This window comes from Ptiloglossa arizonensis, chromosome 6, assembly GCF_051014685.1.
Source record: "Ptiloglossa arizonensis isolate GNS036 chromosome 6, iyPtiAriz1_principal, whole genome shotgun sequence".
Lineage (NCBI taxonomy): Eukaryota > Metazoa > Arthropoda > Insecta > Hymenoptera > Colletidae > Ptiloglossa > Ptiloglossa arizonensis.
In genome coordinates, this window is record NC_135053.1 from 15,981,313 (window position 1) to 15,993,939 (window position 12,627).

The following is a 12,627-nucleotide window of genomic DNA, read 5'->3' on the forward strand; positions in this document are numbered from 1 at the left end:
TACCCCTCAAGTTGCCACTGGACCCTGCCAGACAGCTCTTCAGATTCGACGTGCTGTTCGCTTTCAGATCGTTGCTGGACGCGCAGAGATCCTGTTGCTTCGACGTGGTCTGAGACGTCGCGGTGCCCGTGAAAAGACCGGACAAATTGTTGGCGTCTCGACGCGTACCGGGTCTCTGTAGACTCGACATCGATTTCGCCACGTAGTCGCGTCTCAACGGTGAGTTGTAATTCGAAACGATGTCCTTCTTCAAGCACCCCATCGAACGTCCCACGGGGTCACGTCTTAGCGCTGTACCGGCTATGGTGCTCGCGTAACCGTCCCTCTTCGCGTGGTTTATCGCCCCGGTGGACGCGCCCAACGGATTCTTCCTCAAGGTGTTCGGGAAGCTCGATGGATGTAGCTCCTTCCTGGGCGGTGACATGGGCAACCCTATGGATCCTCGTCTGCTGGGCGAGCTTCCCAGACGAGTCTCGCGACGACCCAGAGAATCTCTACGCGACTGTTGAGCGTTCCCCACGGAACCTCTCCGGTTCCAACAATTCTCCTTGGCGTGTTTCCCGTGGATGTCGCAACAGCTAGTGTCGATCTCCACTTTGATCAAATCCTGATGGTTCTGTTGTTGTTCCAGCTTCACGTCCCTGAACAACGCCTCCAGACGACGTATCGCCGCTTGCTGATGGGCGGATGTTGTTGACATCTTCCACGGGGATTTCGTCCCTCGAGGGGACACTCTTCGTACTTGTTTACACTCTTTGTAAATAAGTTACTCTCTTTTAGTTTCTCCACAAGCAAATGCACTTGGGTTCGACGACACGGTTAAACCATGTTTGTGTGTACCTTGATAATTCGCGAGTTATTTTCGATAATGGAAGTAAAAGGATGGTCCACCAAACGATCTTACACTCGACTTTAAGAGACACACGTCGGTCAGTCGCGTATATCGCGCGACACGTCGTCGGTATTCTCTCGAAGTTCGATACCGAGAGGAACGAATACGAAAAATAAAGAATACGAGGTGTTCTTCGCAGGGAAGACGACACAGGATGCGCACGGAATTCACTAACCGCCCTGCGAACACGGTTAAACGTGTCCCGTTAAAACACGGTCGGACGGTTCACGGAACGGAAACGTAATCGTGGTTACATGGAAACGCGTGTGCGGCGTAACACACGTCCGGTGAGGTACTGGGGGACTCCGTGAGGAGAGAGACCCGAAGGCCTCAAAGGAGCTCTCCATACGGATCCCCACCAGAGCAGTGGCATTCGCAAACTCGAAGTCTCCATATTAGGTCAAACCTTATGGGTTTGTCGCGCAAAACTGCGGGTGAACACCGACACGACCCTGACGGCGAACGTAATCGGGTCGAGTGCCAACTTACTTTGCCATTGTGAGCACCACTTTTCTCGGTTTATGGGCTATCTCGAGGCCCGCGAACCGTTTCAACCTCGTCGTCGTTGTCGTCGTTGTTGGTGTCGATTTACAAGATCTACCGACCGATCGAAAACGGATACGTTTTCCACGGGCATTTGCATACGCTCTGTTTACTTACACTGGATGGAATTTAATCGGTGGAACGCACGAATTCCTTTACGTCGACTGTATACGTGTACAAGGATCCGTGGGTAGAATTTTTCGAGATGTTTACAAATAGGAGACGTTTCGTAGAATTTTTTAATGTAGAGTTACAGCACGTTGGTATACGATCCGATTTGTATCAGCGATTTGTACATCGCTTTGTGTGTTTCTTTGTGTGGAGAGATTTTGAATCGAGTTTCTGTATTTTGGGATTTATAGGTGATTCGTGATTTTTGAATTTTGTTTTATGCATCGTTTGGTGTTCTTCGACTATTTGAATGCGAGTTAGTATGGAGGTTTTTCGAAATTAGAATAATCGCTGTGTTTGAGGATAGAATTTAGTTGGAATTGTTTTTGCAAAATTGAATATCTATCTCTTTGTGTTTTTCTTGTGTATCCTGGAGTATAGAATTTAATTAGGAATTCTATTTAATTAGAATTTCTCCTCCTTTAAATAACATTTTCTACAAAGTATCGTTTTACATTCTTTGACTTTTTAAACGTGAGATGTTAGTACAAATGTTTTTCAAAATTAGAATAATCGCTCTGTGTTTTTCTTGTGTTTTCTGGAGCGTAGAATTTAATTAGAATTTGGAATATTTTCCAGAATTGAATATCTATCGCTTTCTGTTTTTCTTGTGTATCCTGAAGTATAGAATTTAATTAGAAATTCTATTTAATTAGAATTTTTCCTTCTTTAAATAACATTTTCTACAAAGTTACGTTTCACATTTTTCAATTCTTTGAACGCGAGATATCAATACCGATGTTTTTCAAAATTAATTAATTTGTGTTTTTTGAAATATATAATTTAATTAAAAATTCTAGATTTTTCCTTCTTTAAATAAAATTTTCCACAAAGCATCGTTTCACATTTTTCAATTCTTTGAACACGAAATATTAATACCAATGTTTTTCAAAATTGATTAATTTGTGTTTTCTGGAATATAGAATTTAATTAAAAATTCTAGAGTTTTCCTTCTTGAAATAAAATTTTCCACAAAGCATCGTTTCACATTTTTCAATTCTTTGAACACGAAATATTAATACCGATGTTTTCCAAAATTGACTTAATTTGTGTTTTTTCTTATATATCCTAGAGCATAGAATTTAATTAGAATTTGGAATATTTCCCAAAATTGAATATCTCTAGCTTCGTGTTCTTCAAGAGGATGGAATTTAATTAGAAGCTCCGTGCTTCGTGGAAATGTACACAATTGGCGATTAGAATTTTCTATTCGGTATTGTTCGATATTCTTCGACACTTGGAACGTGAGATGTTGATACAGACGCTCTCGAAAATTGAATAGCCATCGGTGATGCCTTCGATAGCACGGGACTTAATTGAAGCGCTACGTTCCAATGGCCAGGGACCTCTATACACGCTAGTGATCGGTGACCAGAATCTTTGATGAAGTATCGTTTCGTATGCGATCGAGGTGCCAACACGAGCGTTTTCCAAATGGAATATATATCATCCCGTGTTTCCTTCGACGCGAGAGAATTTAATTAGAAGCTTTGACGAGGTATCGTCTCGTATGCGATCGCGGTGCCAACACGAGCGTTTTCCAAAATTGAATATATATCATTTCGAATTTCCTTTAAAAATTCAAAGGCAGAATTCGGGGCAGAATTCGATCCAATTTTAACATTTCGAATACCAAAGACTCGTACATGGTTACTGATTAGAATTTTTCAAAAAATATTCTTGTACATCTTGACCTCTTATCGAAATTCTAAACTGGAATACCTATCAATCTGTACATTTTTTTTTTTTTTTTTTACTATAGAATGTAATTTTATGGAAGATAAATGCACGATTACAATTTCATGGAAAATGAATGTACGAATAGAATTTTATACAAGAATCTGTGAATATAATTTTGTCTAAGATGAATGTATGAATGTAATTTCATAGGAGAAGAATCTATGAATATTATTCTCTGGAAAATGTATGTAAGAATGAAATTTTATGCAAGAAGAATCTATGAATATAATTTTACGTTACGTACACGGTGGTCTTATTAAATTGTTGCGAGTAAATCTATCGAAGACGAGTAAAGAAGATTGGTACGTTCTTCAACACGTGTTTCGAGAGGTATTAAGCAAGCTTAAGAAGTAGCGAAAAATTACGTGTATTTTGCCCCCGTGGATTTACAGTTTGCACGTAAGAAGCAGATATTACGATCTCGTTTTTCGATTCGCTCGATCGCGCGCGATGATATCTTCGACTATCTATGACGCAGACCTCTTTTGTTCTATATATAAATTCCTCGTACTTTTGTCTCGAGCTCGCGAGCGACCTTCGGTACAGTCGTGTATCGTCGATCTCATTGTTTTCAATAATTTCGTAAACGTGTATGATTACAGCACTGAAACATCAGTAACAACAACATCGTAATAACTAATCACAAATTACGTAAAATTAACCCGTAGTTCGTGAGTTATCCAATGTCACGATAAATTAACAAGAATAATATACAACGTTAAATTTTTGTCTCAAAAATGCCTAGAAATATTCCAACAATTATACCTGGTCCTACAGACACCACTACATGGGATAAATAATCACAATATCTCTCGTAAATAAACCCAAGAGTAATCGAGAGTCCACTGTACTTTAAACGAGGTAGCTTTCGCGGAATGTATCGAAATGGTCCTCGTTATTATTATTCAAATTTAAACGACGTTTCTAGTGATGGAAATCTCTGTTAATATTCCAACGCAATCCAGGTAAGAACAATCGGTTAAATATCGACGATATCGAGCCGAATATCGAGGTTCAACTTTAGAATCGTTTAACGCGTCGATTGGTGTTCTCGGTAAACGCGATGAAATCACCGGTATATTTTTTCTATAGTTCGCGTTCTGGCGGCACTCCGGTCGAACGAGGCTCTGCCTTTAACGGACGATCGAAAGAGAAGAAGAAAAAAAAAAAAAACCAGTGAAAAAACTGTTTATTGCCGGTCGCTATTTAGGAGCGAAAACGTCGGTGAGTCACTCACGTTCGATCGTGGTAAACACGGTATCGTGGTGTACGTATCGTCCAAATATTTAAGATGTCGAGCAACGTTTACCGGTAGGCACATTTAAACGTGAAGGTCGCCGATTTATTTCGAACAACGATCCTCTCGGAACCCGTACGTCGATCGAAAAGTATCGTAAAAAGGTAGAAAACACACGTGGAACGATCCCCGAAGGGAAAACGAACGAGGGATAAATATTGATGACTTCGAAACTGGAAATGGTAATAACGGTCCCAACGTCTGGAAGAACGTAGCCAAGAGAGGTGATACTTTCTTTTTTTTCATTTTCTTTTTATGCGCGTCCCATTCACCGACGAGCGTGTAGTACTACGTCGGTAAAACTCATTCACGTACCGATACTCTTAATTAATCCCTGCATCACCAACAAAAACGTGGCAACGGAGTACTGGTATTCACGGGCAACGACTTTCGCGAGCGAAACGAGATGGAGCTGCAATTCTCTTCCACGTTGTACAAACCCGACGTGTACGAGCGATAACCGAGCAATACGGTGAATAAATGAGTAACGATCCTGTCAACAATTTCTCGCGATCCACTTGATTCGATACGCTATAAATCGTTCGCGATAAAATAATCGAAACGAAAGCTGCTCGATTTCGCATTGGGACGATTGAAACTTCCCGATCGGGTTTCATTCTAGCGTTTCGTGTATGGGAACACGGATCGAATCTCGATGCTATTTTACGGAATAATTCAAAGAATATTGTTTGTTAATTGTTAATATCGTCAATTCAAGAACTACACCGACGACGAAAACTTTGAATTCGTTCTGGTCATAGTACAGAATGGAAATTGAAACTTTCGAAATTGACTCGTACGGTTAAGTTTCATTCTGTGGGAACAAAGTCGATGATACGAATGGATTGTGAATCGTTGAATGAAAAAGAAGAAGGAAACGGATAGAATCTACTATTATTATAATCGTATATGTGTATCCTGGTGCAAATGTTTCAAAGTATTCAGATCGGTATTAAATCGTTTCTGGTTAGATCTGGGTACAATAATCGCGAGCATAATTGCACACCAAAGCGTATAATAACGCGCACGTGTGATTATTAAGTTACCAGGCGTCTCTTCGACACCCACATGTCGATTCCAGTTCACCTTGACGGTGTATCGCGCTTTTAGTTCTGCTAGGAAAAGGTGTACCCTTTCGGAAAAGCGACACGCTCGCAGGTGTCGAGTTTCCATACGGTGCACACCGTGACAATTGTTGCGATTGTGCGACGCGGATGCAACATTGTTGTTACCCGACGGTGACTATTTATACGGAAATCGTTCGAGACGCTTGCAAACTTCCCGAAAAGTCCATTTCTCGTTTAAGGCGCGATCGATCGTACGCTTTGTGAATATATGTATACATATATATATAGGTAACGAGACGATGGTACAACGCGTTCGATCAACATGTTAATTTCTCGCGATATTTTTTTCTCATTTCCGGTTACGTAACGCGAGATTAATATTGAAAATGGAATTTGTCGCGGACTCGTCGCCAAGTTTGCTACGCGGCAAAAATCACCTGTACAGTAACGCACTCCCACGCGAAACGACCATTTTCGTTTGCGACGCGATGCGTCTTCTAATTGTGCGAGGTAAAGGCGCATCGGTGCGCGAACGTGCATCGATTTGCATCTTTTAACTGCGTCATCGCGCAACACGATCCAACGACGCTCGACGAGAACGGGTATCAGAATTTCGTGTGTAGGTGCGAGGGACCTTGTCGAGAGTTTACCAACGCGATTGACTCGCAATAATCGGGGGAAAAAAAAAAAATAAAAAACAATATGATAAACAGTACTCTGAAAAAATATAGATTGTAATAGAGAGAAGTGTCATTTTCTCGTTCTCGATTCGAGAGAATTGTCTCGCTCGCAGAAATTGTCGAAAATTGTTTTATTGAGCAACTGGTAATAATGAAAAAAAAAGAAGAAAAAATAATATGATAAACAGTGCTTTGGAAAAGTATAGATTATAATAGAGAGAAGTGTAATTCTCTTGTTCTCGCTCGCAGAAATTGTTGAGAATTGTTTCATCGATCAATTGGTAATAATCAAAAAAAAAAAAGAAAAAAGAAAAAACAATATCATAAACAGTCCTCTGAAAAAGTATAGATTGTAATAGAGAGAAGTATAATTATGCATTCTCGCTCGCAGTAATAATCAAAAAAAAAAAAAGGAAAAATAATATGATAAACAGTCCTCTGAAAAAGTATAGATTATAATAAAGAGAAGTATAATTATGCGTTCTCGCTCGCAGATATTGTTGAGAATCGTTTTATCGATCAACTGGTAATAATGAAAAAAAAGAAGAAAAAATAATATGATAAACAGTTCTCTGAAAAAGTATAGATTATAATAAAGAGAAGTATAATTATGCGTTCTCGCTCGCAGAAATGGTTGAGAATCACTTTTTTTGGTCAATTAGTAATAATGGAAAAAAAAAGAAGAAAAAACAATATGATAAACAGTCCTCTGAAAAAGTATAGATTATAATAGAGAGAAGTATAATTCTCTTGTTCTCGCTCGAAGAAATGTTTGAGAATCGTTTCATCGACCAACTGGCAATAAAAAAAAAGAAAATAGGAAAAAAGAATATGATAAATAGTCCTCTGAAAAAGCATACGTGCTCCGAGAAAATGATCTCGTTCGCAAAAATGGTTAAAAATCATCCAGCGAGAACCAGTCCACTTACCGCTTATCGAACGTGTACGTTTCTTTTCACTTCCACGTAATATAGTTTTTGCAATGTTTAATGCGCGATTCGAGCTTTAGATAAAGTATTATCTCTAACTGCGCAACGCTAACCATCAGCGAAAACGATGACGACGAATAGGAATTGTTAATCAAACCTGGCACGAGTTACGGTCGCTCCTACAAATTTACATACACCGGCCAAATACGGTATGAACATCCAATTGTGAGTTAAGAATGCACACCGTTGTTGAACTTATGTTCGTCGACTAAATGTTGGTACAACAATGGAAACGATTTACGTACACTTCGAGTACGATGTGCGTTCGTTTCCGCGATGATGTAGTCCCCGTTTATCGGCGTATTCTTGCAAGTGGAACTGTTTCAAATTATTTTTCAATATTTCTCACAGTAACTATCAATACTTGCAGAATTATCGAAATAAATGTGCAACTTTTAAAATGAAAGGAAGAAATACCACCGATACGTATAACCGATACTTACGATCTGGGGTTTCAATTTTTTTTAAATATTTTCTCCATAGCTACAAAAACCTGGAAAATTATACCTGTGAAAGTATCAAAATACTTTAATGTTCTATATAATTTGCAACCATCGAAATGGAAAAAAAAACGATACAGGTTTCGCAAAAACCTGTATTTACGACACATGTAGCAAATTCCTACGAAGTCGGAGTAATGGTTCAATTTTTTAAAAATTGGAAAGTAATGTTCCAATTTTTCAAAAATATTTTTCTCTGTACCTACGAAGACCTGATACCTATAAAATGATCAAAATAACCGATATTCTACGTAGTTTGAGACCGACTATGCACGATCGTCCAAAAGAAGAAAAAAGAAGGTTCATTTTGAATCAATGATACATGTATCAGTATTTCTACGAAGTAACGTTCCAAATTTTCAAAAATATTTTTCTCTGCACCTGCAAAGACCTGATACCTATAAAATTATACGTAGTTGCGACCGACTATGCATGATCGTCCAAAAGAAAAAAAAGAAGGTTCATTTTGAACCAATGGCACATATATCCATATTTCTACGAAGTAACGTTCCAATTTTTCAAAAATATTTTTCTCTGTACCTACGAAGACCTGATACCTATAAAATGATCAAAATAACCGATATTCTACGTAGTTTGAGACCGACTATGCACGATCATCCAAAAGGAGGAAAAATGAGGTCCATTTTGAACCAATGGTACATATATCCATATTTCTACGAAGTAACGTTCCAATTTTTCAAAAATATTTTTCTCTGTACCTACGAAGACCTGATACTTATAAAATGCTCGAAATAACCGATATTCTACGTAGTTTGCGACCGACTGTACACGATCGTCGAAAAGGAGGAAAAGATACACGTTTCGCGGAAACCTGTGCCACCGATACATATATCCGACACCTACGGAAGCAGGATTTACCGTGGCCCGTAGTACGCAGATACGCGAGTCCACCAACGTCGCAACACTTCTGCGCTCAAAAGCAAATCTCGTATGGATCGATGAACTAGTTCGCGAAACTGGAAAGGGACAAAACAGGCCGTGACCCATTGACTCATTAGCACGCCCAAAGCAGACGCACACCGTTGCCAGCAGCTGTTGGCGATCGCGACCGATCACGTACCGAGGTATGGGATCGAATCGTAGCCGCATCCATGCGCCTCCGAACGAACGAACGAACACCTGGACTAGCGATGCTGCAATTCCACGAAATGATTGCGTTACATAATGGGATCGCATCGACATCGCGAATAGAGATACCAGACGATGTGACTAATTGTACGATACGTATTCCGGTACGGGAGAAGGGTGAACGAAGAAGAAAATTGGAGCCAATAGGAACGTTGCGCGTCACTGATGGGAAGTATCGCTTGCAAGTACGTGTGATCAGAGTTCTCCAAAGTATCGATAACCATTTCCAAAGTATCAACCATTTCCAAAGTATCGATAACCATTTCCAAAGTATCAACCATTTCCAAAGTATCGATAACCATTTCGAAAGTATCGATAACCATTTCCAAAGTATCGATAACCATTTCCAAAGTATCGATAACCATTTCCAAAGTATCGATAACCATTTCCAAAGTATCAACCATTTCCAAAGTATCGATAACCATTTCGAAAGTATCGATAACCATTTCCAAAGTATCGATAACCATTTCCAAAGTATCGATAACCATTTCCAAAGTATCAATAATCATGTCCAAAGTATCAATGGCCATTTCCAAAGTATCAATAACCATTTCCAAAGTATCGATAACCATTTCCAAAGTATCAACCATTTCCAAAGTATCAATAACCATTTCCAAAGTATCAATAACCATTTCCAAAGTATCAATAACCATTTTCCAAAGTATCAATAACCATTTTCCAAAGTATCAATAACCATTTTCCAAAGTATCAATAACCATTTCCAAAGTATCAACCATTTCCAAAGTATCAATAACCATTTCCAAAGTATCAACCATTTCCAAAGTATCAATAACCATTTCCAAAGTATCGATAACCATTTCCAAAGTATCGATAACCATTTCCAAAGTATCAATAACCATTTCCAAAGTATCGATAACGTATGTAACTTTAACATCGATGAAAGAAGAAAATATTTGCAAAGTACAATTTGAAGAACACGTCGATATATTTAAAAAAAGAAAAGAAATTTCAGAAAGAGAAAAGATTGGAAATTTTTGCAGAGAAATTCTCGAAACGATCGAGAATCGTTAAGAAACCGAAAAGAATTGCTCGAAAATAATTGATAAAAATAATCCGGGCACGTTCGCCGCGAAAGGAAGTTCTCTTTGTTAATCGAACGGATGACGCAACCGGATGCCGCGGTTTCGAACAGATTCAAGAGCCGGATAATTGTTGCAACGGTCGCGCAAACGAAGTTTGTTTCGTTGTTCGACAATCTAAGCGACGCCGCTGTTTTGTCGCCGCGACGTTTATGGTAATTGTTCCTTGAAAAGTTCGTCGCGGCGTTGTTCCTCTCCGAAACGATTTCGGACGCAAAATGGCGGCAAGAATCGTCGCAAAATCGACGAGAGGAATATTACGTCGCCCGTAGAAATACCCGCGCGTGTTTTACGCGCGTTTAATGTGTCTCGCGGCTGATTACATCACCGATGGACTTTCCGGAATGGGATTCGACATAGTCGGTCGAAGACAAGATGGCGCGGGAGGTAGGTAGAGAGAAGTTATGCGAGCAACCGCTAATTGCGTCGATTAGACCGTTTAATTGGCAATTCAACGATTAACCGATCGATTATTAGGGGAATTGGAGCCGATCCGGGCGCCGTACGATTCGAATTTCCACGTGAAATTTTCCAAACTTCCATCCATCCACTCTGAACACTTTCACCGTGGTGTCGAGTTGTTCGTTTAACGCAATTTACAGCGTGCCGAGCCGCCAACGACATTTACGTAAATCGTTGGAAAAAGTCGACCGGCAACGTTGAAACGCGTTGCTTTTTACCAGACCTCCCCACTTCTCGCTGTTTCGACTTTTCGAGAATCGAAACGATATTATCCACCGGTTTGTCCCCAAACCGGGGTAAACCAGCCCCGGTGACTTCACGACGTGAAAATTGTCGACGAGTCGCCGGTTTCTCCGATGCATTGCAAGTTTAAACGTAAACGGGTCACGGGTCCGCGCGAGCGAAACGTTTATGGAAATATGGAAAGGTGGATAGAAAGTTCCACGTTAATTCGATTCTTTCGCGATGATCGAAAACGTCATTTGTCGGGACTAGCCACGGTTGATAAACGCGACGATCATTGTCGTTCAACGATCGTTTCCCAGGGTACACTTCCATGTGTCGTTTCGTGCGTTCTATTATTTATTTATACGAGAGGGTACTATCGGTTGGTAGATTGATCGATGCAACGTGAGATATTTGTATGAGATTCGTCGAGCTCGACACATTGGTAACGAAACGTTACGAAATCGATGAACTATTCTAATAATTGTAATTTGGGAAATTGGATCACGAGTTAGAAATCGTGACTTGTAATATATTGAGAGAAATGTGTATTTGTCGTTGATAATTTCCTACAGAAGGAATAATTTTGATTAAGGTTTTATCATAGTTCGAGGAACTATTATAATAATTGTAATTTGGAAATTGGATCACAAGTTAGAAATCGTGACTTGTAATATATTGAGAGAAATGTGTATTTGTCGTTGATAATTTCCTACAGAAGGAATAACTTTGATTAAGGTTTTATCATAGTTCGATGAACTATTATAATAGTTGTAATTTAGGAAATTGGATTAGAAATTGTGACCTGTTACATCTTAAGAGAAATGTGTATTTATCGTTGAGAATTTCCTACAGAAGGAATAACTTTGATTAAGGTTTTATCATAGTTCGATGGACTATTATAATAATTGTAATTTGGGAAATTGGATCACGAGTTAGAAATCGTGACTTGTAATATATTGAGAGAAATGTGTATTTGTCGTTGATAATTTCGAACAGAAGGAATAAATTTAATTAACGTATTATCATCGTTCGAGGAACTATTATTATATAATAATTGTAATTTGGGAAATTGGATCACGAGTTAGAAATCGTGACTTGTAATATATTGAGAGAAATGTGTATTTGTCGTTGAGAATTTCCAACAGAAGGAACAACTCTGATAAGGTTCTTCTAGTTTCGAGAGACACTGGCCGAAACTCGCAGATTATTCACCCATAGTCATGAATAGTAATCTCATAGGAGTACCAAGTTTGTAAGCTATAAATCTCCGGAAGTTGCGCTACTCTACGCTACACCCTCTCTGTGATAAGTATATAAGTTGTTTGTACTTTATTCGTCGAGGTGAAGATACAAAAGCATATATTTCAGTTGCAAATTAACGAACAATGCAAAATTGTACTGTAACGTACAGTAGAATAATTTGAAGATGGTAAGTAAAATTATAGCTATGATTTGTTAATACTTACGTGGTTTACGAACGGTTTTCGGATTAAAACACGCTTACTTTTCACACTCGGCGAATGTGTAACAAATTTTGCAATTGGCGCGAATCTATCGATGGTAGGATAGCGATCGAGTACACTCGACGTATCGAATCGATAATGAACCGAGTGAAACTTGTTCGGGACAAGAACGAGGTAAGTATTCGTGTAACGTGCGTGTCGAGTTTTGTTAAATTTAGAAACGAGTATCAACCCAACATCGTTCTTTTCCGTTTGTGATGTTACATCGAACGATGTATCATCGTTATTGGCACATCCGTCGTAATTTAATCGCTATCGTTAGATACACGCGTATTTACCAGGAGAT

The 12,627-nt window shown here is 39.2% G+C and overlaps 1 protein-coding gene across 2 annotated transcripts in view; it reads right to left on the minus strand.

Moving 5' to 3' along the window:
* The window catches only part of LOC143148684 (WD repeat-containing protein 47), a 164,787-nt gene that overhangs the window by 79,083 nt on the left and 73,077 nt on the right, over positions 1-12,627 (minus strand). The gene's annotated exons all lie outside the window — the stretch shown is intronic.